Source organism: Octopus sinensis, linkage group LG14 (genome assembly GCF_006345805.1).
Source record: "Octopus sinensis linkage group LG14, ASM634580v1, whole genome shotgun sequence".
Classification (NCBI taxonomy): Eukaryota; Metazoa; Mollusca; class Cephalopoda; order Octopoda; family Octopodidae; genus Octopus; species Octopus sinensis.
In genome coordinates this window covers 21,420,305-21,445,304 of record NC_043010.1, presented here as the reverse complement: position 1 = coordinate 21,445,304, position 25,000 = coordinate 21,420,305, and positions in this window count along the sequence as shown.

The window sequence follows — 25,000 nt, the reverse complement described above, 5'->3', positions numbered from 1 at the left end:
TGTTTCCAATGACAAACTGCCGGTATTATTCCTTCAAACAGAGATATTTAACGAAGTACAAAGCATAATTTTTTTGTGCCAACTATCAAGGAATTGAGCAACATATTTCACTAAATTTATTGTTATTTATTTTAATACTATATAATACACCATATAGAAAATCTTTGATCAGGATTTGATGAGTGGCCTTCTTGAACGTTTTCACACTCATGTACCGTATATATCAAAACTTTAACGGCTAATGACAAGCTCTGCTCCACTAGCTTTTGTACCCGGACCAAATGCAATTTCCATCCAAAATGTTGCTTCTAAATGTCTAATATCAAAGTTTCTCACTCTTTCCGTAACAAATTCTACACTAAATTTCGTATCACATTGAAAGCATTCCAGTTTCCAAAACCTACATAAACATTTCTTGCAGAGTAACGCTCATGACCCCATGAATTTTCGGTATTGCAGTTTCTACAGTTTTGTTAAGCTATTCAGCTATCATGAAAATTACACTTCTTTTTGTGCTTCATGGTTTTTGCTTCTTTTGAATTCGACATAGTGAATCAATATTTTTTTCCCAATAAAACCTCAGAAATCTATCTATAGCACTTCAAATTGATCTTCGTAAATATTTCGACATGAACACGGCACGCCAATATGGCAACCATACTACTAAAGTTGTACATATCGAACGGAAGAAATGGTGGTGATATAAGCTAGCGGCGTACAAAAGTAATATTAGAAAATCCATCTATATCGTGAACAAAAACAATTAGATAAATAAATTATTTGCTATAAACATAATAATTAATTATTACTAAATTCTAAGCAACGTTAACTTCTTTTGTGCGCTTTTTGCAAAACGTCTACACATGGGTCAACGTCCACAGCTAACTGAGAAGAGTGACCGATAAAAAGTGTATGAACAAAATAAGAGTACATATTAGATAAAGCAGAATATTCATCTTAAGGAAGTCAGTGATAACTATTAACGCTAGACAACAAACTACAATTTTGTTTCTTGTTACAGACACGTAAACTACAGGTTGCTACCAAATTTCCGATGCTAATTTCAGATCTGATATCAAAAGGTCCAGAGTTTGTCTAACCGAAAACCTCTATTTTTCATTTTTATTCACCCGCTTCTATTACGAAAATCATCTAAGCTACTTTTCCGTGGAATGTTTTATGTTAAGCAAACTGAAGTAATTGGCGAACAGGGATGTCTTTTCTCCTTCCTCTGCTTTAAGACAGCGGAATTCCCCTGGCGGAGTTACCGCCCCTGCGCTTAACCATCCACTGAAAGACAACTTTTTGTTCTTAAGTGAAACTTTGGCGTTTTCTCTTCCTTTGTCGCTTGTAGGATGACAAGCTCTCCTTCTGCATGAACCAACAATAATCTCTCCTCATGTTTCGGTTGAAATTACTTTGGTATCTGTTTTCAATAACTGAGATCTGTTGATGGAAGCATTCACCATTCTCGTCACTCGCAGCCCCGAGGTTAGCCGGGAAGAAGTCAAGATGAGAACGTAACAAAATGCATTTTCAAAGGCATTCTGCATCCCATTTTTGCTTTCATAAGATCTAAGTTTATTTGCTGCGAGGTCACGTTGGTTTTCAGCTTTGTGCTTTCCAAGAAAACTTTGACAACTTCAAAAAAAGATGTCCGTGCTCCTAGTTCATTCTAATTTAGATTAGATGGGAAAGAGTCGTGGATGACACTGCGAGTCTGTAGTCCAGTGAAAACTGCAGCTTCTAGCGTAGCATCTATTACCATTATTTTGAATTTATCCTTTACATATTGGAAACCATACTTTGATGGTTCATACGTTTCCCGAAATTTTTCGTAAGGCCAAGTTTCATATGAAGTGGTGGAAGGTGTACTTTCTGATTGTCAATAAGTACTGGGTGTTTCACATTGTGTTTACCAACAACATGTTCAGTTCTAGATGGCCAATCATGTTTTTTGTAGTGATTCTTGTCATCTCTGCTCTTCCATATGCTTTCTGTAGCCCAAGGAGTAATGATACAACTTAAAGGTCGCCACAAATATTCCATATACGGCCCTTATATCTGACGAGTCTTAGTAGCAGTTCCATTGATTCACAAGTCTCATAAAGGCATGTGACATGTGCTACAGTTATTGAAGGATTTTCATTGCCAATGTGCAGTAATACAGCTTTAAGGCTAACTTTACAAGAGTCAATGAACAATCGCCATTCTTTTAGATTATAGCGAAAGTCAATTCTTTTCACCAGGCCATGGCAGACACAAACGTTTTCCTCCTGTAAGTAAAATGATGAAAACGGCAAATGGTGATGGCGGAAATGAGAAACTCTAGTGTTTCCCAACAACCGCTCTACATGACTGTCAGAGACTGATCGTTGGGCCGTTCCTATGCTTTTTGACTCAGTATTACCAGCTTGAGATAAATTTTATTGATGAAAATCGTTAGAACTTGTATATAGCTGGCAAACAACAACTGCTTCAACCTTGAAATGCAAGTGTCACATTACCGGCATTAAGCCGATTAAAACCACGATGTAGGAAATTATACTGAGTGATTTGCATTTTACACAAAATCTAGACGTAAGAGATTTCAAATCAGCATACCGAAAATAGCTAGGAACCCCTTTTTGGTCTTCCGTAACAAAATCTTTGTTGCCTAGTGTAATTCATGATTTGATGTTTCATGTTCCAGAAATATAAATATGTACGTCAAAAATCCTTCTAAATAAAGGTAGCTTATTTACAAATCCGTCTGATGTAATATACTATCTCGCCCCACACATTGCAACCAAGGAATTACAATTGGAGAAGTTAGGGAGTCAAAGATCGGGTGAACTCGTAGAAATTATCCCATAACTAATTCTGACTTCTTCTGGAGTTACAGCAAGGAACTGAATCTTATTGCAACACATTGCCTTTCAGTAGCAACCCTCTCTAGCCAAGGATTGACAACAACAGACTTCGGCAGCTTCACATAGCCGTCCGAATTGAACCTAAGGCACTGTGTAAAGATTTTCCGAGGTTCTCTGGCATGTGGACGCAGTAACAACGCCCTGTGGGTCCCCTTCATGCTGGCGAAAGCTTCGTAGTCTCCGTTGCAGCTGTCCCTGTTATGTTTTGCAGCGTTTACAATACTCACAGATCATTGAACAGCGGTAATACTAGCATTGTGATACCCAGTGCGAATCATCATGACAGAAGTATCGATTTTCCAGTATTTAAAGGGTCTCCAGTCCTCCATATCAGCTAACTTCTCTCAACTACAATTTTAATCTTCATGCTTTCAACCGCCGTTGAATCATCACCAAAACGTGAAACAATCCTACAAAAACAAAGAGACAAAGATCGTCAAAAGTAACCGAAAACAACGAGTATAACTACATACACACACACACACACACACACATATGTGGATATGTATTGGATAAATTGAATGCTAAGAATATAAAAAGCGTTTTTTATTTGTATTAAGCTAAAATAGTTAATCGGATAATTATTATCTAATATGCTGTTAAGTGAGCTGTATAGTAAATATATTGAACTGGGAGTAAATATATGGAGAAAAAGGCTCCTTATACTTCAGAAACTTTTACAGTTGCTTACAAGACGACTAGAAATATATTATTGGTAGGCCTGGTGAAAATAAATAAATTTCTTTTGTATCTATATCAAATGTTGACCTAGACGGAATTATTCAATATTTTCGATCTATTTTTCGCGTTCCTTCTTTTTCTTTTTCTTTTTTTTTTTGTATTTTACTAAAAAGACAAAGTCGACATCAGAGTGTTGTACTACATTAGCAAATGATTAAGAGAGCGACAATGCACGTTTGTAATAATATAATAATAAAAAGCATGATGGTAATAATATAAATAACGATAATTAAAATGGACGATGTAGATGGAATATATATTTCAATACAAAACGAATCCAACAGGATTGCTTTCAGGAAAGCGACAATCATTTCCAGACAATTTGCTTCGATGATCAAATAGTCGGTATATATTCAAAGAATTCGTTGTCTGCGTGACTAGATATTGGCATAATGCGATGAAATCGATTAGTTCATGACAGAGAGGTTACAGACACTCCACGAAATACGATAGCACGGTTTAATTCTCCTCACTTATTACATTTGCACTGCATCCATTTTATAAATACGTTGTTCGACTTCGTAATGAACGTGGTAATACAAATTATAGCGTATATTTGATTTACATCTGTTTTCACGAACGCATTATCGTTTTGAAATTGGAATTGATAATTTAAATATATATATATATATATATGTGTGTGTGTGTGTGTGTGTGTGTGTGTGTGTGTGGTGTGTGTGTGTGTGTGTGAGGAGAGAGATAAAAGAGAGATTGACAGATAGATAGATTGATAGATAGATACAGATACACATACACACATGTGTATGAATATATATGTATATATATATGTAGGTATATGTATATGTATATATATATGTATATATATGTAGGTATATGTATATGTATATATATATGTATATATATATATATATATATATATATATATATATATAATATATATATATATATATATATATATATATATACATACATACATATATAAATATATATATATATACGTCCATACTAGCCACAAACACATGTATAATAAGGCGCATATGCACATATGTGTATACACACATTTATATAGACATAGATATATATGTATGCAGGGTGGAGGAGGGAAAGAGAGATAGAGAGAAAGAAAGAGTATTAGGTAAACATTTGTTCTTAAGTAAAGATTAGTGGTAACACGTTAAGTGAAAGGTTAAAATCAGACGCTGTATGTACAAGTATACATCCATGAGTGTAAAGATGGGAAATTCAGTTACGAGTGGAATCGCACTGCGAGATACATAGGGTGAGTAACTAGTTACATGCTACAAGGTTGACCTATTACACAAGTAGATCTTCGGGCAGAGAAGCTGTCCAGAGCCAGTCAAATGGATATATATATATATATATATGTGTGTGTGTGTGTGTGTGTGTGTGTGTGCACACATACGTATCTGTCTGTCTATCTGTCAATTTTCCTTTCTTACCTTATAAAGGTGCAAGTATGGCTGTGTGGTAAGTAGCTTGCTTACCAACCACATGGTTCCGGCTTCACTCCTACTGCGTGGCAACTTGGGCAAATGTCTCCTACTAGAGCATCGGGCTGACCAAAAACTTGTGAGTGGATTTGTTAGACGGAAACTGAAGAAGCCCGTCATATATATATGTATATATATATATATATATATATATATATATATATATATATATACAGAGAAAGAGAGAGAGAGAGAGAGGGAGAGATATATAGATACATACATATATATATATATATATATATATATATATACATATGAATATATATTTGTATATAATTAATAAATTCAAGGATAGCAAAAAATTTAGAAAAATTCTTTGTTACCAGTTGTCTATCAAGAAAAAACTAGTCAATAGACTATATATTATTCATATAAAAATACAGTGTACATTTAAACACCATATAACCATAACAGGACATGTGACCCGCTAGAAGAAGTAGTTAAAGTCCAAACCACTATTAGGGGTAATTTCGAAAGGGAATGTAAAATAAAAACATTTACCCTCAATTTCCTGTACCGTGGTTTCAAGCTATCTTCAGCAAATAAAGTAATTTACTAGGCTAAGCTCTCATCTGCTGATATAATATAACCATTAGTTTTCAAAAATTAGTGTAAATTAGAATGTTCCATAACATAAATATTCCTTTAGCTAATACCAAGTATCAGTCTTTATTGATACTAGCTATACAAGTAGATATATAATTTTTAGTTTAGTGTATTTTGAAATATATTTTACATTTTCTATATATCTTCTCTATTGTGGTTAATAAATTACATATACTTTATCATTTTTTTAGTGATTAAGGTATTTTATTCCTTTTCTATGGTGTTCTGCCCTACCTGATTATTTTATTTCTTTATTATTTTATAATAGCCTTTATTTATTTATTTATAAAATAAATCTAATAACTGTACCTCTATAAGTTCATTCTTAGCTTATATATAACAATGTTGGTATATTCACTACTTAAAATAAACTGCTTAGATTATAATTAAATTAATTCATAGTTAGCTTGTTCCGTTACCTCAGTACTCCTTTATCAAATACCAGTATATACCAATTGATCAATATTCACTGATACCCTCTGATAAGTTACTATTTAATTACATAATATGTATAAATATTAAAATATTTCTGGATAATTTTCTTTTCCTCCCTCTATTGTGGTAAAAGTTTGGTATATACTCAAAAGTATATTAAAAACACTTTATCCTGTTGTTATAATTATTCTTCTTAATAATCTTCTGAATACCCCTAAACTTTAACTTTAAACATTATAGCAGTATTGTTTAAAATATTTAAATATAGTACTACATGATAAGATTTCCCCTGTTTCATTATCAATGGTCTACTAGTGACCAGCCCCCTTAATTGTCAGCTAACATCTTGATTTAAGTTTTCCTTTACCAAATCCCATGATATTGCTTCAAATAAATCTTGAATTTATGACTATACCCACTATGATTTCTGTCGACTCCCTCAGCCCTACCCCTAAAAGACTCGGCCATAGATATACAAGGAATTGATAAGACTAGTCTATAAATTAAAACTGACTCCATATAAAAGTGACAAGCAAAATCAGTAAACAAGTCTTTCTTCCTCAAAACTTAACAGCTTGTAATTGGAAGGAAAGGCAGCATGTTCTTTGTCTTCTTGGGGATTTTAGGCAAAACTATACTAATGTGTCCATCTGTTTTAATTTAATTAAATTATATGTCTCTGTGCAGCTGAGGATTGCTCTGCATTTAAATTGATGTAATGGTTACATTGTTCAATTAAATGGAGTTGCGTGAAATGATCGTACTGCATTACCTCTGGATATCCTTGTGGCTTATTTTAATTCTAATCCCCTTATTTTGAAATTGTATGGATACTACCATAATAAATGCTGGTGCCATTCATCTGAATCTAATTTTTTGTAAAACTTATATATATATATATACTACTACTATGGCAATCCCTCAAGGTCGAGGATGATGGTCTTCGCGCAAATTTATTGGTGAGTCCGCAGGTGACTGATAAGACCAATTCTTGCTCGAAAAGATCGGTCACAGTGCGGACATCTAGTGCCGGAAGGGAGAGTCGCACATGGTTGTTGTTGGCGCTCCTTCCGTCGTCGTCTTTTCTCCTCCAGCTCTGCAGACCTTTTCGACTCGAAATTCGCCGTTCCCTCATGGATGGTGGTTTTCCAGAGTGGTCTGTTTTTTGCCGTTTCCTCCCAGTTGGTGAAGTCAATGTCACACTTTTTGAGGTTCAATTTCAGGGAGTCCTTGTAGCGTTTCTTCTGGCCCACTTTTGTGCGCTTGCCGTCTTTGAGTTGGGAGTAGAAGATCTGTTTGGGAAGTCGTTCGTCAATCATTCTAACCACGTGGCCACTCCATCTTAGTTGGCCTTTGATGACATAGGCTTCGATGCTGGTCATTTTTGCTTCTTGTAGCACGCTGACGTTAGTTCTTCTGTCTTCCCAGCTGATGTTGAGGATCTTCCGAAGACAGCGTTGGTGAAATTTCTCGAGCGTTTTCAGGTGATGACTATACGGGGTCCAGGTTTCGGATGCGTAAAGGAGGGTTGGAATAATGACTGCCCTGTACACCATGAGTTTGGTTTCGGTTCGGATGTCCAGATCAGCAAAAACTCTTGTTCGAAGCTTGCCGAAAGCTGTTCCTGCACACTTCAGACGGTGTTGGATTTCATCGCTGAGGTCTACCTTTGCTGACAGATGGCTCCCAAGGTAGCAGAAGTGGTTCACATTTTCCAGTGGATTTCCTTCGAGTTGAATCGATGGCGGGTTGTCAACACGGGCATTGGGGGGAGGTTGGTAGAGTAATTGAGTCTTCTTGATGTTGATGCTCAGTCCAAGTTTAGTATATGCATGATGAAAAGCATTTAGGATCTGTTGGAGGTGATCCTCTCTGTGAGCTGCTACACTGTTGTCGTCGGCATATTGGAACTCTAGCAAGCTTTGCACCATTGTCTTTGACGTACTTTTGAGGCAAGCGAGGTTGAAAAGCTTGCCGTCCATTCTGTAAGAGATCTCGATGCCAGGTGGAAGGTCATCTCGTATGATGTGCAACACTGTCGCGATAAAGATGGTAAAGAGAGTTGGCGCTATCACGCAGCCTTGCTTCACTCCGGAGGTGACTTTAAAGGACTCAGAACTGCCTCCGTCGGTCTGGACTCTGGCGTGCATATTGTCGTGGAGGAGTTTGAGGATCCGGATGAACTTATCTGGGCATCCATACTGGGCGAGAATATCCCAGAGGAGCTCTCGCGAGACACGATCAAAGGCTTTGGATAGGTCGATAAAGGCCAAGTAGAGCGGTTGGTGTTGTTCACGACATTTTTCTTGTAGCTGTCGCAGCGTGAAGATCATGTCGGTTGTGCTTCATGATGGCCTAAAGCTGGTCTGTGTCTCAGGAAGGATCCTCTCTGACAGCGTTTTGAGACGGTTGTTCAGGATGCGTGCAAGAATCTTCCCAGCAGTTGCTAATAAGGAAATACCCCGGTAATTTCCACACTCAGAACGATCGCCCTTTCTTTTGTAAATGGTAATGATGTTGGCATCCCTGAAGTCGGATGGTACAACTTCATTTGTCCAGATTTTGACCAAGAGTTGGTGGAGCTGGTGTTGGACAAAATCACCTCCCAGCTTGTAGATGGACCGGCATCCCGTCCAGGTGGGGAACCTATACGCCAAGGAAACCGGGAAACCGGTCCTTATGAGCCAGGCGTGGCGCGAGAAGGAAAGAAAAAAACAAGGTCTGATATTAACCTTTTAGCGTTCAGATTATTCTTGCTAATCTAGTATTTATTACCTCCGCCTTTGGTCGACCAGTTCTTTGAGAGCTTCATCATTGTCGTCGAACCAGTCCTGGTGTTTCCTTTTCTTGCGGCCGATGGTTTCTTCGCAAGCGGTGATGATGGTTTCTTTCAGCTGGTTCCAATTTTCTTCGACGAGATGGTTTGGAGTCTAATTTTGATGATTGACCTGTAGAGCAACACGAGTGTTTGGGTCTTGCAGTGCTTCGATGTTGAATTTCTTTACTCTGCTTTCCTTGCTGTGATATTTCACTTTTGGTCGGAGTTTGATTTTCATGGTGGAGGCGATGAGGCGATGATCTGTCCAGCACTCATCTGCTCCAGTGGCGGCTCTGGTGAGCAACACATCTTGCTGGTCTCGGGATCTCACGATGATATAGTCGATGAGATGCCATTGTTTCGATCTTGGATGCTGCCGTGAGACCTTATATCGATTCTTCTGGCGAAAAAGGGTGTTGGTTATCACCAGGTTATGTTCAGCACATTTGTTGAGTAGCAGAGTTCCATTGGCATTGACTTTTCCCACTCCTTCCTTTCCGATGGTTCCTGTCCAGAGTTCACGATCTCTCCCAACTCTGGCGTGGAAATCTCCCAGGAGAATGATCTTGTCGTCCTTTGGGACGGTAGAGAGAATGCTGTCGAGTTGGCTGTAAAACTCCTCCTTGACTAAATCCTCCGCGTCAAGGATGGGAGCATACGCACTGATGATAGTTGCGTGCTGACTTTTGACAAGCTGGATTCGGAGGGTCATGAGTCGTGCGGACATTCCAATAGGCTGCTCTGTCAGTTTGGATAGGATGGTATTTCGTATTGCAAAACCCACACCATGGATCCGTTGGTGGTCGGGATCGTAACCTTTCCAGAAAAAGGTGTATTGACCGCCTTCTTCTCTCAGCCGGCCTTCTCCGGCTCTCCGGGTTTCACTGAGAGATACGGTGTCAAAATTGAATCGGTGGAGTTCCGATATATATATATATATGTATGTATGTATGTACGAGGGACGTTCAATAAGTAATGCCTCTGACCCACTTGCAGTTGTTTGATCTAGCTGAAAGTTTGCATGTGCAATTATGTATATCTCTATAGATTAAGTGGCAAATTACAGCTCTGAGCTAATTGTGGTTTCTGATTTACAGGTGTTTGAACTGAGTCAAGTGTGAAACGGAGCCTGTTGAGTGTCGAGCAGTGATCCGATTTTTGTATTTGAAAGGAAGCACACCACAGGAGACTTTTGATGAAATGAAAGTAACTTATGGTGATGATGCCCCATCATATGACCTTGTAAAACGCTGGCATCGTGAATTCAAACATGGTCGGAACTCTGTGGAAACAGCTCCCAGATCTGGTCACCCCCCTTCTGCCATTGATGAGGCATCTGTGCGTCAAGTTGAGGCTGCCATTTTGGAAGATCGATGCATAACTATTCGCCAAATAGCTCATGAGGTCAAGATTAGTACCGGGTCTGTGGAAACTATCATTCATGACCATTTGCATATGCAAAAGGTGTCTGCCAGATGGATTCTCAGGTTGCTCACACCTTTCCAGAAGCAAGAACGCGTCGAGTGCTCGAGGATGAATTTGGAGATGTGCCAAGAAAATGAGTCAAAATTTTTCAAAAGACTGATTACACAGGATGAAACCTGGGTCCATCACTATGATTCAGAGACCAAAGCCCAGTCAATGCAGTGGAAGCACCGTGACTCACATCCTCCAAAGAAGGTAAGGGTGCAGCCCTCCGCTGGCAAGGTCATGCTCACAGTCTTCTGAGACCAGGACGGAGTAGTGATGACAGATTTCCTGGCAACGGGTACCACAATTACAGGAGCCTATTATGCTTCACTTTTGAGGAAATTAAGAGAAGCTATCAAAATCAAGAGGTGGGGCAAGATCAGCAAAGGCATCCTCCTCCTGCAGGACAACACTCCGGTCCACAACTCGCGTGTCGCCAGATCAGAAGCACAGGCGTGCTGCTATGAACTCCTCCCCCATCCCCCCTACGCTCCTGACCTTGCACCCTCTGATTTTCACCTTTTCCCAGCCATGAAGTTGTTTTTGAAAGGAAAGCATTTCACAGATGATGCAGCCTTGATTTCTAAAGTCACGTCGTGGTTGGAGGACCAAGCTGGGGTCTTCTACAAAAACGGTCTCCAGCGATGCATCAAACGATGGGAGAAACGCGTAACTCTGGGTGGTTCCTATGTAGAAAAAGACTAATAACTGTGCCAAGTTTCGTTGCTCTACTGCTATGGGAAGTGGGTCAGGGGCATTACTTATTGAACGCCCCTTGTATGTATGTATGTATGTATGTATGTATGCATGTATGTATGTATGTATATCTATATGCATATATATGTGTATATATATATGTACATGTATACACATATATATCTGTATATTTGCATATATATATATATTAATAATATGACAACAAAAGAATGAATGAGACCTCGATATTATGTAAAATAGAGGAATATATCTATAAATATATGTGACAATTAGTTGGTTGTCATAATAAAATTCAGAGTTTCGGATACCGGGGCTGAAGCCTGCTCCGACATCTCATCAGTTATTAAGACAAAACGCTATTATGACAACCAACTAACTGTCACATATTATATATATATATATATATATATATACGTTTAAATATTTGTTGTGCAAGATTTTTTATGTGAAGTCGTGTGTTGAAACAGATATTGTTATATTTCGGAATGGTCATATTGCCAGTTTAGCCAATAAAAACACACGCACTATATATTTGGTGTTATTTTGCTTCAGTGATATTTATTTTTTACATTAATCTTAATCTTATTTCGGCCAAAGTTCTTTCGTCACACTCCTGTGACCGCATCAGTGGTCCTTTGTTTTCTTCTCATTTACTTTGTCTCTCCTTACTAACCGTCAGCCATTTTGTATTTCTATTGTATGTCTTCATTTGCGCATGCTTATATCTCTATGTGCGTCTATGTTTATTTAGTGTGTGTGTGGGGGGATGCCTGTAATATTTGTATCTTCTGGTTATATACATTCTTGTAATTTGTATTTTGTTTTTGTTGTTGTTGCTTTTGTTCTAATTTTGTTCATGTGTTTACATCCACCCATTATTATCATTACATATGCTTGTATGTATGTATAACAACAATATTAGTAATAATAATAATAAATCTAATCGAAAAAAAAAAAAAAAAAAGAATATACATATACATATATATACATACACATACATATACATATATATATATATATATACATATATACACACATATATACACATATACATATACATATATATACACATACACATATATATAGATATTCATTTCTATTTCTTTAATTACCTGTGTATTTATTATGTTTGCAGGATCCACTATTGTCATATGTTGTGGTGTGCGCTATTGCTCCATTCTAGTTTTCTATTCAGGCTAGGTTTATTTTCTATTATATGTGTAGCCTCTGTAATTTGTCTAATTGTTGCATCTGTTCTATGTGTGGGCAATATCTTAATCTCTATGTTATTGATTGATCCCCCGTGTTCTTGTTCGGCGTGTTGGTACAGAATCGATGAGCTTTTACCTTCCTTGAGTTGTCTCCAATGTTCATTCACCCGCTCACCAATGCTTCTTGCAGTTTCCCCTACGTATGTTACTGTCTTGTACTGCATCGTCCCTCTATGCATCTTATACTATAGACCCATTTCTGGCTTTACAGTTCGTTTGTGAGCTAAATCTACATACAGTGCAATAGTTATCCGTACAGAGAGTTCTACTAAAAGATAGCTTCTACCAATTATAGATCTGATAGGGTTGCCTGGCTTTTCAACAACCTTAATTCTTAGTTTAAGTTTATCTAGGGTCCTTCTAAAGCGGTACGCTAGTTCACCTCCAGGGGTGGTGTCAACGAACATGACACTCTGGTATTTATGGCTATCATACCAAGAGTTGGCCTTCCCTATTTTCTTTTTTGTCCTTTCTATAGTGTTCCATGACTTGTTCCTATAGAGTGGGCAAATCCCATTCCTATCATTACATAATATATTATCAAATTTCTTCATGGCTCCTTTGTATACTCTGATCCTTTCTTTATGGCTGTAACCTGAGAACTGCATGCGGTGAATGAAATACTGTATGTGTCTCTTTAATTCTGTAGGCTCGCACATGCGTGACACATTTCTCATTATTCTGACGAGGTCTGCCATCAAAATATTGAATTTGGCATGCCCGCAATGGCTGAGTTCCGGTGGATCAGGTATTTTGAGGCCATGGTTTTGCATAGTATGAATGAAGGATTTGGGTTTTATTTTCACAATTTCTAGCCAGAGTTCAGTGTCTAGTACTGGTAGTCTATGGTTGGGGTGTTTAGTGGGGTAGTCTATTGTGACCTTAATACTCTGGTGGATGGAGTTAGCTATTTGCTGGATGCTCTCCATAGTATTAGTTTCTATTACTATATCAACAGTACTCTCTTGTGGGGGTGCCTTTACTACTATATTGATATCATCAACATAGCGAGAGTACATGTTTACGAGTATGGATTTCTGCAGTAGGCATTCTTTAAGCCTTCTGTCCCACCATACCATGAAGAGGTTGGCCACATCACCAGCGATACTAATACCGATGGCTGCCCCCTCGTCCTGGGCATATATTTTATTATTAAATTTAAATGTGTGGCCTTTTAGGGTAATCTCTATACTAGCTCCTAGTGCATGTGCGATCATTTTCTTTACCTGATGGACATTTGCGGGGCTCCGTATGGCTCTGGTCCATCCGCGCCATCTTTCTATATGTGTCTTCCTAGCCATAGAAGTAATTGTAGGCGGTCTACCTCTTAAACATCTACTGGGGCAGAAACTACTAAGATTATGTTTATCTAAGTATTCACTATTATATGTCAGTCTAAGTAGGAGGCCAGTTCTTCTGTGTCGACATTACAGAACTCCACCTGGCTCTCGTTGATCATCTCCACGCACTTCTCCACTGCAAAATCTACGTCAATCGATGGGTATAGGGATACCACATCCATGCTACCTATATACATCCTGTCAAGTCACAAGTTTTGTTACAGTCACTGATCCTGCTTAGGAGATCTTCTGTGCTGTCACACACATCAGGTGACATCCTGATTATAGGGCGTATGATCATTGAGAGGAAGTAGGAGATTATGTAATTGCTAGCGATATTCGCTCCACAGACTGGTCTTGTTGGTGGTCCTGCTATAGGGTCAGTAAAACCTTTATGGTCCTTGCGAAGTCCATACAGTGCCGGGATATCATTGTTCCAGGCTTGGAAATTCTTTGCAGTACGTTTCTGAGGTCCCAGAACAATTGTCCACATCATCATGTGGGCATTGAGGACCTTTTCTCTCTCCTCATGTGCCTGTACAGTTGTTACTTTTGTACAATGATATCCCGGCACTGTATGGACTTCGCAAGGACCATAAAGGTTTTACTGACCCTATAGTAGGACCACCAACAAGACCAGTCTGTGGAGCGAATATCGCTAGCAATTACAGAATCTCCTACTTCCTCTCAATGATCATACGCCCTATAATCAGGATGTCACCTGATGTGTGTGACAGCACAGAAGATCTCCTAAGCAGGATCAGTGACTGTAGCAAAACTCGTGACTTGACAGGATGTATAGTAGGTAGCATGGATGTGGTATCCCTATACCCATCGATTGACGTAGATTTTGCAGTGGAGAAGTGCGTGGAGATGATCAACGAGAGCCAGGTGGAGTTCTGTAATGTCGACACAGAAGAACTGGGCCTCCTACTTAGACTGACATATAATAGTGAATACTTAGATAAACATAATCTTAGTAGTTTCTGCCCCAGTAGATGTTTAAGAGGTAGACCGCCTACAATTACTTCTATGGCTAGGAAGACACATATAGAAAGATGGCGCGGATGGACCAGAGCCATACGGAGCCCCGCAAATGTCCATCAGGTAAAGAAAATGATCGCACATGCACTAGGAGCTAGTATAAGAGTTACCCTAAAAGGCCACACATTTAAATTTAATAATAAAATATATGCCCAGGACGAGGGGGCAGCCATCGGTATTAGTATCGCTGGTGATGTGGCCAACCTCTTCATGGTATGGTGGGACAGAAGGCTTAAAGAATGCCTACTGCAGAAATCCATACTCGTAAACATGTACTCTCGCTATGTTGATGATATCAATATAGTAGTAAAGGCACCCCCACAAGAGAGTACTGTTGATATAGTAATAGAAACTAATACTATGGAGAGCATCCAGCAAATAGCTAACTCCATCCACCAGAGTATTAAGGTCACAATAGACTACCCCACTAAACACCCCAACCATAGACTACCAGTACTAGACACTGAACTCTGGCTAGAAATTGTGAAAAATAAAACCCAAATCCTTCATTCATACTATGCAAAACCTATGGCCTCAAAATACCTGATCCACCGGAACTCAGCCATTGCGGGCAATGCCAAATTCAATATTTTGATGGCAGACCTCGTCAGAATAATGAGAAATGTGTCACGCATGTGCGAGCCTACAGAATTAAAGAGACACATACAGTATTTCATTCACCGCATGCAGTTCTCAGGTTACAGCCATAAAGAAAGGATCAGAGTATACAAAGGAGCCATGAAGAAATTTGATAATATATTATGTAATGATAGGAATGGGATTTGCCCACTCTATAGGAACAAGTCATGGAACACTATAGAAAGGACAAAAAAGAAAATAGGGAAGGCCAACTCTTGGTATGATAGCCATAAATACCAGAGTGTCATGTTCGTTGACACCACCCCTGGAGGTGAACTAGCGTACCGCTTTAGAAGGACCCTAGATAAACTTAAACTAAGAATTAAGGTTGTTGAAAAGCCAGGCAACCCTATCAGATCTATAATTGGTAGAAGCTATCCTTTTAGTAGAACTCTCTGTACGGATAACTATTGCACTGTATGTAGATTTAGCTCACAAACGAACTGTAAAGCCAGAAATGTGGTCTATAGTATAAGATGCACAGAGGGACGATGCAGTAACAAGACAGTAACATACGTAGGGGAAACTGCAAGAAGCATTGGTGAGCGGGTGAATGAACATTGGAGACAACTCAAGGAAGGTAAAAGCTCATCGATTCTGTACCAACATGCCGAACAAGAACACGGGGATCAAACAATAACATAGAGATTAAGATATTGTCCACACATAGAACAGATGCAACAATTAGACAAATTACAGAAGCTACACATATAATAGAAAATAAACCTAGCCTGAATAGAAAACTAGAATGGAGCAATAGCGCACACCACAACATATGACAATAGTGGATCCTGCAAACATAATAAATACACAGGTAATTAAAGAAATAGAAATGAATATCTATATATATGTGTATGTGTATATATATGTATATGTATATGTGTATATATGTGTGTATATATGTATATATATATATATGTATATGTATGTGTATGTATATATATGTATATGTATATTCTTTTTTTTTTTTTCGATTAGATTTATTATTATTATTACTAATATTGTTGTTATACATACATACAAGCATATGTAATGATAATAATGGGTGGATGTAAACACATGAACAAAATTAGAACAAAAGCAACAACAACAAAAACAAAATACAAATTACAAGAATGTATATAACCAGAAGATACAAATATTACAGGCATCCCCCACACACACACTAAATAAACATAGACGCACATAGAGATATAAGCATGCGCAAATGAAGACATACAATAGAAATACAAAATGGCTGACGGTTAGTAAGGAGAGACACAAGTAAGTGAGAAGAAAACAAAGGACCACTGATGCGGTCACAGGAGTGTGACGAAAGAACTTTGGCCGAAATAAGATTAAGATTAATGTAAAAAATAAATATCACTGAAGCAAAATAACACCAAATATATAGTGCGTGTGTTTTTATTGGCTAAACTGGCAATATGACCATTCCGAAATATAACAATATATATATATATATATATATGACTTGAGATACTCGTCCCGCCTTTGTTTTTGTTGTTTTCCTTCCTCTAAAATATACCTGCTCACTCGGTGGCCTACTACGGATCCTAAGCTCCAGCCTCAGCTGTGAACTTGGAATCTAACGTATGACCAATTATAGAGCTTAGGCAGCGTGCTATTCGTTTAGATCACCAGTGAACTAAACCTCTCATATTCTATATATATATATATATATATGTATGTATATATATATATATATATATATATATATATATATATATATATATATATATATATATATATATATATAGATATATATATATATATATATATATATATATATATATATATAGATATATATATATATATATATATATATATATATATATATAAATATATGAATATCTGTATGTATGTATATATATTTACTTCTTTCAGTCATAAGACTGCAGCCATGCAGGGGCACCACATTGCGGAATTTTAGTGGAACGAATCGACTGAACTGGCTATTTTTCCATCCTTTTAATTTTTGAATCTGGCCCTTGTTCTTTGCTGAACCGCTAAGTTATGCAGATATAAAGATACCAATGTCGATTGTGAAGCAGTGTTAATGACAAACACCCACACATGTATACATCCACACACATACATGTATACATCCACACACATACATGTATACATCCACACACATACATGTATACATCCACACACAGACACTGACGTTCACGTACGATGAGATTCTTTCAGTTACAGACTATCAAATTCACTCCACTCACGAGTATTTGGTTGGCCCAAGACTATAGAAGTGAACAGTTTGCTCAATCTGTCACGCTGTGGGACTGAACTCGTAACCATGTCGAGAAGTACACATCTTACCTCACAGCTACCGCTGTGCCAACACATACACACACACACACACACACACACATATATATAAATGTATGTATGTGTATATACAGATATATATATATATGTGTATGTATGCATGTATATATATATATATAATATATATATATATATATATATATATATATGAAGGAAGAGAGAGAGAGACATACATACATACAGACATACATACGTGTATTGTGAAAGACATGATCATAATGAAAGCAAGGATAAAGGCAAAACATGAGGGACAAGTATTAAGAAATATTGGTTTCAAACTTTGCCCCAAGGCCAGCAATTTTGGGGAAGGAGGTAAGTCGATTACATTGGCCCCAGTGTACAAGTGGTACTTATTTTATTGACCGGAAAAGGCAACAGTTGGTGACTTTGAACTAGGATTGTAATGACGGACTAAATACCGCCTCATCATCTTCAAATTGGTGCGTGATATTGATTTGAATTAGTGACACAACGCCAGCAAAGTCGAGGTAAGACGTTTACATTGACGCCAGTGCTTAATTGGTACTCTTATTATCCAACCCGCAAGCATGAAAGGCAAAGTCGACCTTGGTGGAATTTGAACTCCGAATGTGAAGACGGACGAAATGTTGCTAGGCATTTTGTCCCACGTGTTAACAATGTGCCAGCTCGTCGCCTTCAAATGGGGAGAGAGTGTTATTAATATTACAAAAGAAAAACCTGTAACATATCAGTCTATCTAGGCGGCGAGCTAGCAGAGTCCTTAGCACACAGGGCGAAATGCTTAACGGTATTTCGTCTGTCCTTACGTTCTGAGTTCAAATTCCGCCGAGGTCAACCCTGCCTTTCATCCTTTAGGGGTCGATAAATTAAGTACCTGTTGCGTACTGAATCGATCTAATCAACTGGGATCCCGCCAAAAAAAAAGATTGGGTGCCTTGTGCCTAGAGTAGAAAAGAATGTATCAGTTTATCTTCACGATGTGAAGCGGCAGTGTACAAGTTTAGAGGTCGTTTCGCTGTTAAAATATAAGCGATCTTTGCCAGAATCTTTTTATTTCTAACGTTGAAGTGTGTAGTTTTGACTAAGTTAATGTAACTAAAATTTGTGGAATTAATAGCGTAAACTCAGCTTGGTTATAGCGAACGTCTTGTGGAGGTGATGTGTCTTTAATCTCTAATTTGTTTAGAGAGAGTGAATCACCAATTTGAAAATACCATCAGTACCTGCGAATGTTCAATCCCTCTTACATAAGGAAATTAGCTTGAGAGGCTTGTTGAGCATTTTTAAGTTGTAGCAAAGTATCTCGAAAGAGTTGGATCGAGAAAATGGATTTTTTTTTTCTTTTGTTCATGAAATATCGTTTAAGAAAATAGTATGATCTAGTGAATTCTTATTAGGATCACGGATCAGTGTACGGTTTAAGAAGTCGATTTAGAAAGGTCTTAGCCGAGCCTAGCCGAAAGGCATATGCAAGACATGGCAGTAGAGTTGCTGTTTCCTGTAGCAAAAATATATTTGTTATTTTCACATACATTTTACCGCAAGAGAATTGGGAGTTGTTTTGTTTCTCTTACAAGAATGAGAAACTGAGAAAAGAGAAATATCTGCCTGGGTTGAAAGTTTGGAACAATAAGGATTATCTGATATCAGCTAGAAATTGTTTTTTGTAAAAGTTTCGTGTGTTTTTGCTCGAGATTTTGTGATATATGTGAATGTGTGGGAAGTGTTTTTGAAATAGTTTAATAAACATGAATAGGTCGAGTTATTTTCTATAGCAACCTATTTATCTTTTGAGATCGTACTTTGCTTTTCATTTTTCTTCTTTTCTATGCTCTGTTCATGTTTATGTAAGTGTATGCATATAAATATAGGTACATATATGTGTGAGTATATATATATATATATATATATATATATATATATATATTATATATATATATATATATATGTCTGTGTGTTTCTCTATGCGTGTGCATGTTTATGCACATGTGTGTTAGTGTGCAATGAGAGTGTAGTGTTTATGTATGCATAGATACATATATATATATATAAATAGAATAGGTTGTTGCTAAATTCTGTTTAGAATCCTATAGGAGTAACTGCCGTAGTATTTTACGCGGATACCATTTTAAAGGATTTTTTTTCCCAGAGGCGTTTTCGGTTTTAGACATGATAATTACATTTTTATAGATGCTTAGATGTTGTGGAACACTATAGAATTTTTCCCTGTTCGAGTAAAAAAATAAAAGCGAACGTTAACATTCATGATATATGTGAATTATATACAGAAGGTGACATACTCATGGCACTTTTTCAGAATTAAATTTGCCTGTGATATACTAATCTATATACGTTTCGGCGTTTGTTTGAAATGTGGAAGAGATTAGATTTTGACTGTACCATTATCAAATATCCTGATTAAGATAACAGATTTACTTGACACTTAGGAATCATTTACAGGAAGATCATACTTATTTCTTTCAATGTTTATTTACCAAACTAAATCTCGCGATCTAAAATCTACCTAGCTAACCTAGGCGAGTGGAAAATATTAAATTATTCAAATGGAGTGCAAATATAGAAAAATGTTATCGTTTACTGCAACAAACTACAAACTGCAAATATCGAAAAACCACGATTTAAATGTGTGAAGTGTTTTGTTGTGATTTTAAGTTGAACTGTTTAAACTGTTTCTATTTTCTATTTTATTATAGATTTACGATAAAGCATGTTGTTATGTTATATCATGTTGTGTTTATGTTCAGACTTAAAAGCTGTATTGCTAAATTTTATATGGACATAAATATATTTCTAAAACATTCTCACTTACGCTTCACATGTACATCAATCACATGCGAACTGTTTATTCTTGTAATGTAAGAGAACCAGAACAAGATGTTTATTGGAAGATATGTGTCAAAAACTTGAAGTATCATTCAACCGAGGAAATAGATGCTTGTAGCAAATCTACCTGAAAGCTAGCGTGTTCGATATCGTTCTGAAGAAGCAAGTCTCATTATCATCATGCTTCAATGACCATTGTGGTTATCTTCCGTACAGGAATATAGACGATGGTTCTGATCTTTTATGCTTCGATAGACAATTAATGTCACGTTATAACAGTTCCTTTTCAGCACGTTCTACAGATAGGGAGATGTTACAGTCTCCAGCGGAGCGAAAGAACTTAAAATAAAGAGACGCAACAGAGGATCAAGCAAAGGAGAAGAAAGTAAGAAACGCTTGATAAGGCTTTCACATTTAAGGCCACACATCTTTCAAGTTCTCTTAGTCTCATTAATCTAAGCTTCGCCTCTTTCGTTTCCATAGCAATACCATATCTGAAGACAGCATTTCACATATATTGTGTAATTTAAGTCATTTTCTTGTGTTTTTAATATTGATAATCTCTATTACACCTTTATTGAAGTCTTTATCATCAATATAACATTTAAATAAATAATTGCTTTTCTCTTCTTACACCGTCAGTTTTTACACATCTAATATATTTTCCGATACCTATCTAGTGGAGTAGGTGAGTGTTACCTCTGGTACTAAACGATTTGACCACAATCCTTCATAGTTCATGTTTTATCGACCATAAGATGTTTGTGGTTAGGCATGAAATATAACAGGGAAAGACAACATACTGTAAATACACTTGCAATATTCAAATATTGTTAACGGACCTTGGATACAACAAAATGGTTGCAGCTTAAAAACAAATATCGGATGGATAACTCGGTTTACCGAAAACTTAATGCTGCGAAACATACATTCAGATAAGATTTTCATAAGTAACCATGAAGATTGTGGTATTAAGAGAATCGAACATTCTCAAGGGTATAAGCGGCATGAATATAGATATGGACTTTCATATGAGGATAAAACTAGTCTGGTAGTGAAGATCGACAGTATAATATTGGTTTCTTACGATTGACCCTTTCCAAAACCGAATGTTTAATACTGCGATTATCATTCTTTTCTCTTTAAATGTTCATAGAATAGAATGCCAAGTAAATATTTGTGAAACAAAACAAGTTTTATGTTTAAATAAATTAAACAGGGAATTTTTTTACACCACATCGTGTAACTATCTTTAATTGAAATATCGATCAATCTAGTAATCTTAACTTTGCGCAAATAATATTAGGCGTTCATCCTGCCATTGATCCTTAAAAGAACGAGAGTCAGGTAGAGATTTTAAAAACTATACTGTGGGTTAGTCTTTCTGCATCACACCAGATCCCGCCCTGAAGAATTACACAAATACTCTGCTTAAAGTCTTATTGTTGTTTAAGCTACGGCGAGTTTTGTAATATGTAAATGTCAGTTCTGACTTAGGATTTGTTACACACATGCATACAGACATTGTGGATGCACACACACACACACACACTCATATATATATATATATAATATATATATATATATATATATTATATATATATATATATATGTGTGTGCGTGTGTGTGTGTGTGTTTCTTCTTATGTTCCAGATTCCACCTCACCACATCTTCATCATTCATTCTCTTTCCACCTCTTTCTGTTTTATTCCACTATAATTAGTCGGTACAGGGACGTATGCTTTTGTGCATCGTAAATGCTTCTGGGTTTTCTTTCTATCGATACCCTTCAGCTCATTCTTTTTCCGTTCAATCATTTCTCTTTCATGGACTACTAGTGATACCTCACTCGGGTGTATTACTTGTACGATGTTACCGTCTTGAATTTAATTTTAAAATCTTTACCTCGCGAAAGTATTTTTTCGTGACGGCTTCACTTCTACACTTTTAATTTTCTGACTTTCCATGTTCCCAGATATTTATACGTTTCATTTCTTGAGTCTCATGGTTTTATATTATCATTATAAGGTAAATCTATTCCAGTGGCATGTAAAGAATTTAACCTCCATTATTTATTTACCAGTAAAATATAGCACAAATGCTATTCAATACTTGAAGGGGCAACTGCTCGTTATCTAAGGTTTCCGTCTGTATATTAAGTGGGACAAATATATTATCAGTGCAATTAATCTGACAAATTGTTTGCTCTTTATAAAACACACTTGCCAATTAATTCCTTCTTTGATACATCTGCAGTTTTGGGAAATGCTATACATCAATATCAGGCCTTTTGCACCTGGATATCATGCGACTTTCACAGAATTCTACCAGTAGAGCGTTACAGTTGGTGGAAAGTTCATATTCATATTATGGACAACATTCTTAAAGAATCAATTTGGTGTTAACGAAAACCAAATGAAATCTTTTAATCGGCATTGTGGTTAACAGATTAGGAGTATTACCTGTCCGGAATAAGCACGCTAGGAACGGGAGGGCCCGCAGTCTGACCTGCCTGAGTCGTGATCAATCTATCCGCTATGCATTTGTTTAATTTCTGAATACTGCAGACCTACAGATCTACGTTAGCACGTGTTACTGCGTGAAGAACAGAGCCGACAGTCCACCAATCCTTTCAATGAGTCGAAAATGTGCGACTTGAGTTTAAAATGTTGCTATTGTTATAGTATCGGGGTGTTGGTGATGTATGAGTGTGTATTGTGTTGCTTTGCTCGGTGTCCATGATGTAATGCATGTGTTGTGTAGATTGTATTATTTCATTCGGCTGCTATTGTACAGTGTACGTATTATATTCAGAGAGGACAATGATTGAGGAGTATAATTGAATTGTAAATTTGATACAAAAGATAAGAAGTTTAGAAAACAGAGATATTTTTTCGACTACTTATAACACTGTGAACTCTGCTATGGTGAATGTTGTTTATCCATATTTTTTTATCATATTCAGTACTCCAATTATTATTGATATTGTTATTTCTATGCCCATATCCTGTTCATTTCAGTCTGGAGATCGTTGGGTTTTTTGACAGTTTCCCCACTCCTCCTCCGTGTCGAATAGCATTTTTTGTTGGTTGTTGTGTGTGTGCGTGTGTTTTCTTTTTATGGTTCCGAAGGAATCGTGATGCCCCTCAACTCGCCGGTATTTTCGTTCCAGTCCTTAATAGTTATATCCAGTTGCTTTGATCTCGCTGTCAGTTTCGATTGTTTTGCCCTTTATAAAAGTGGGCAGCCGTTAATGTTAGCGTGCTTGTTGCTTGTTTATTCTATTTCATTTCCGTTTTGAAGCCGAAGTTTCACCAAATGCTTCCGTTTTCAAAGCACCCTTATTCTGGATGTTTTTCATGGTATTCTTGTCTTTCTCTTTGCTTCCAGAGTAGTCTCTCTTTATTGACATTGTATTGTTCGATAATGTTTATCTTTATATTTTGAATACCTATTGGATCCCTCCATTTCCAGTTGCTAAATAAGGCTAGTCCTTCCCTTTTGTCAGTTCTATATATATTTTCCCTTCATTCATGAGTGTAGATTATGGCGGAACTTTTATCTCTATTACGATCAAGTTCCCTTTTCTGTGATACAACCACTGCAGCTGAATAGATCATATTATTCACTCTACCAATTTTCGGTCAATTCGGTACCATGAACACAGGTTCTTGCGAGACCCTATTATATTTATTTATTATTTCTTGGAGCTGTTTATTCCTTTGTAGCTTGGGAAGTTGTTTACGTGGTTCCTCGATCATCGATTTTACAATGTTTTCTTTTACTTCCTATATTTTTCCATTGGGACCCACCTCAACATTAAATCTGCTTGATCTGTTGACATGAGTCTTTTTTCTGTTTTTGTTAAGCGTGGAGTTCGATGATAAAAGAGAGCGGTGCCTATCTATCTGCTTGAATATGTCTATAGAGAATGCTATTGTCTTCAATATTCTGGCAGGTTTTCATTTTCCTCTCTTATTTGATTTGCTATTTTACCTTATTAGTATCTTGTTTGGCTGGTTCTGATATCTGGTTTGAGTTCTCCTTTACTGCTTGCGTGGTCGGCCAGGTAATACTGTGTTGCATTATTTTTCTCTATTGTAGCTGGTTCTGTTGTAATCTTTTCATTCACTAGTTGCAGACCGTTTTTACATGTGGTCAGATGTTTTGATGTTTTGCTGTATTCCAAGCAGAAGTCTGTCTGTAAGTCCAACTTTTTTCAATGCTATGCATCTCTTTATGGATTTACCTTCGTTCGCTTCTTCGTTGGTTGTGTTATTTTTTCTTCTTTGTTCATTTTCTCCACAGCTAGCGTGTATCTTTTCTAATACTTGCGTGCTTTGGTTATCGTATTGCTGTGCAGCATAAATGCAAAACT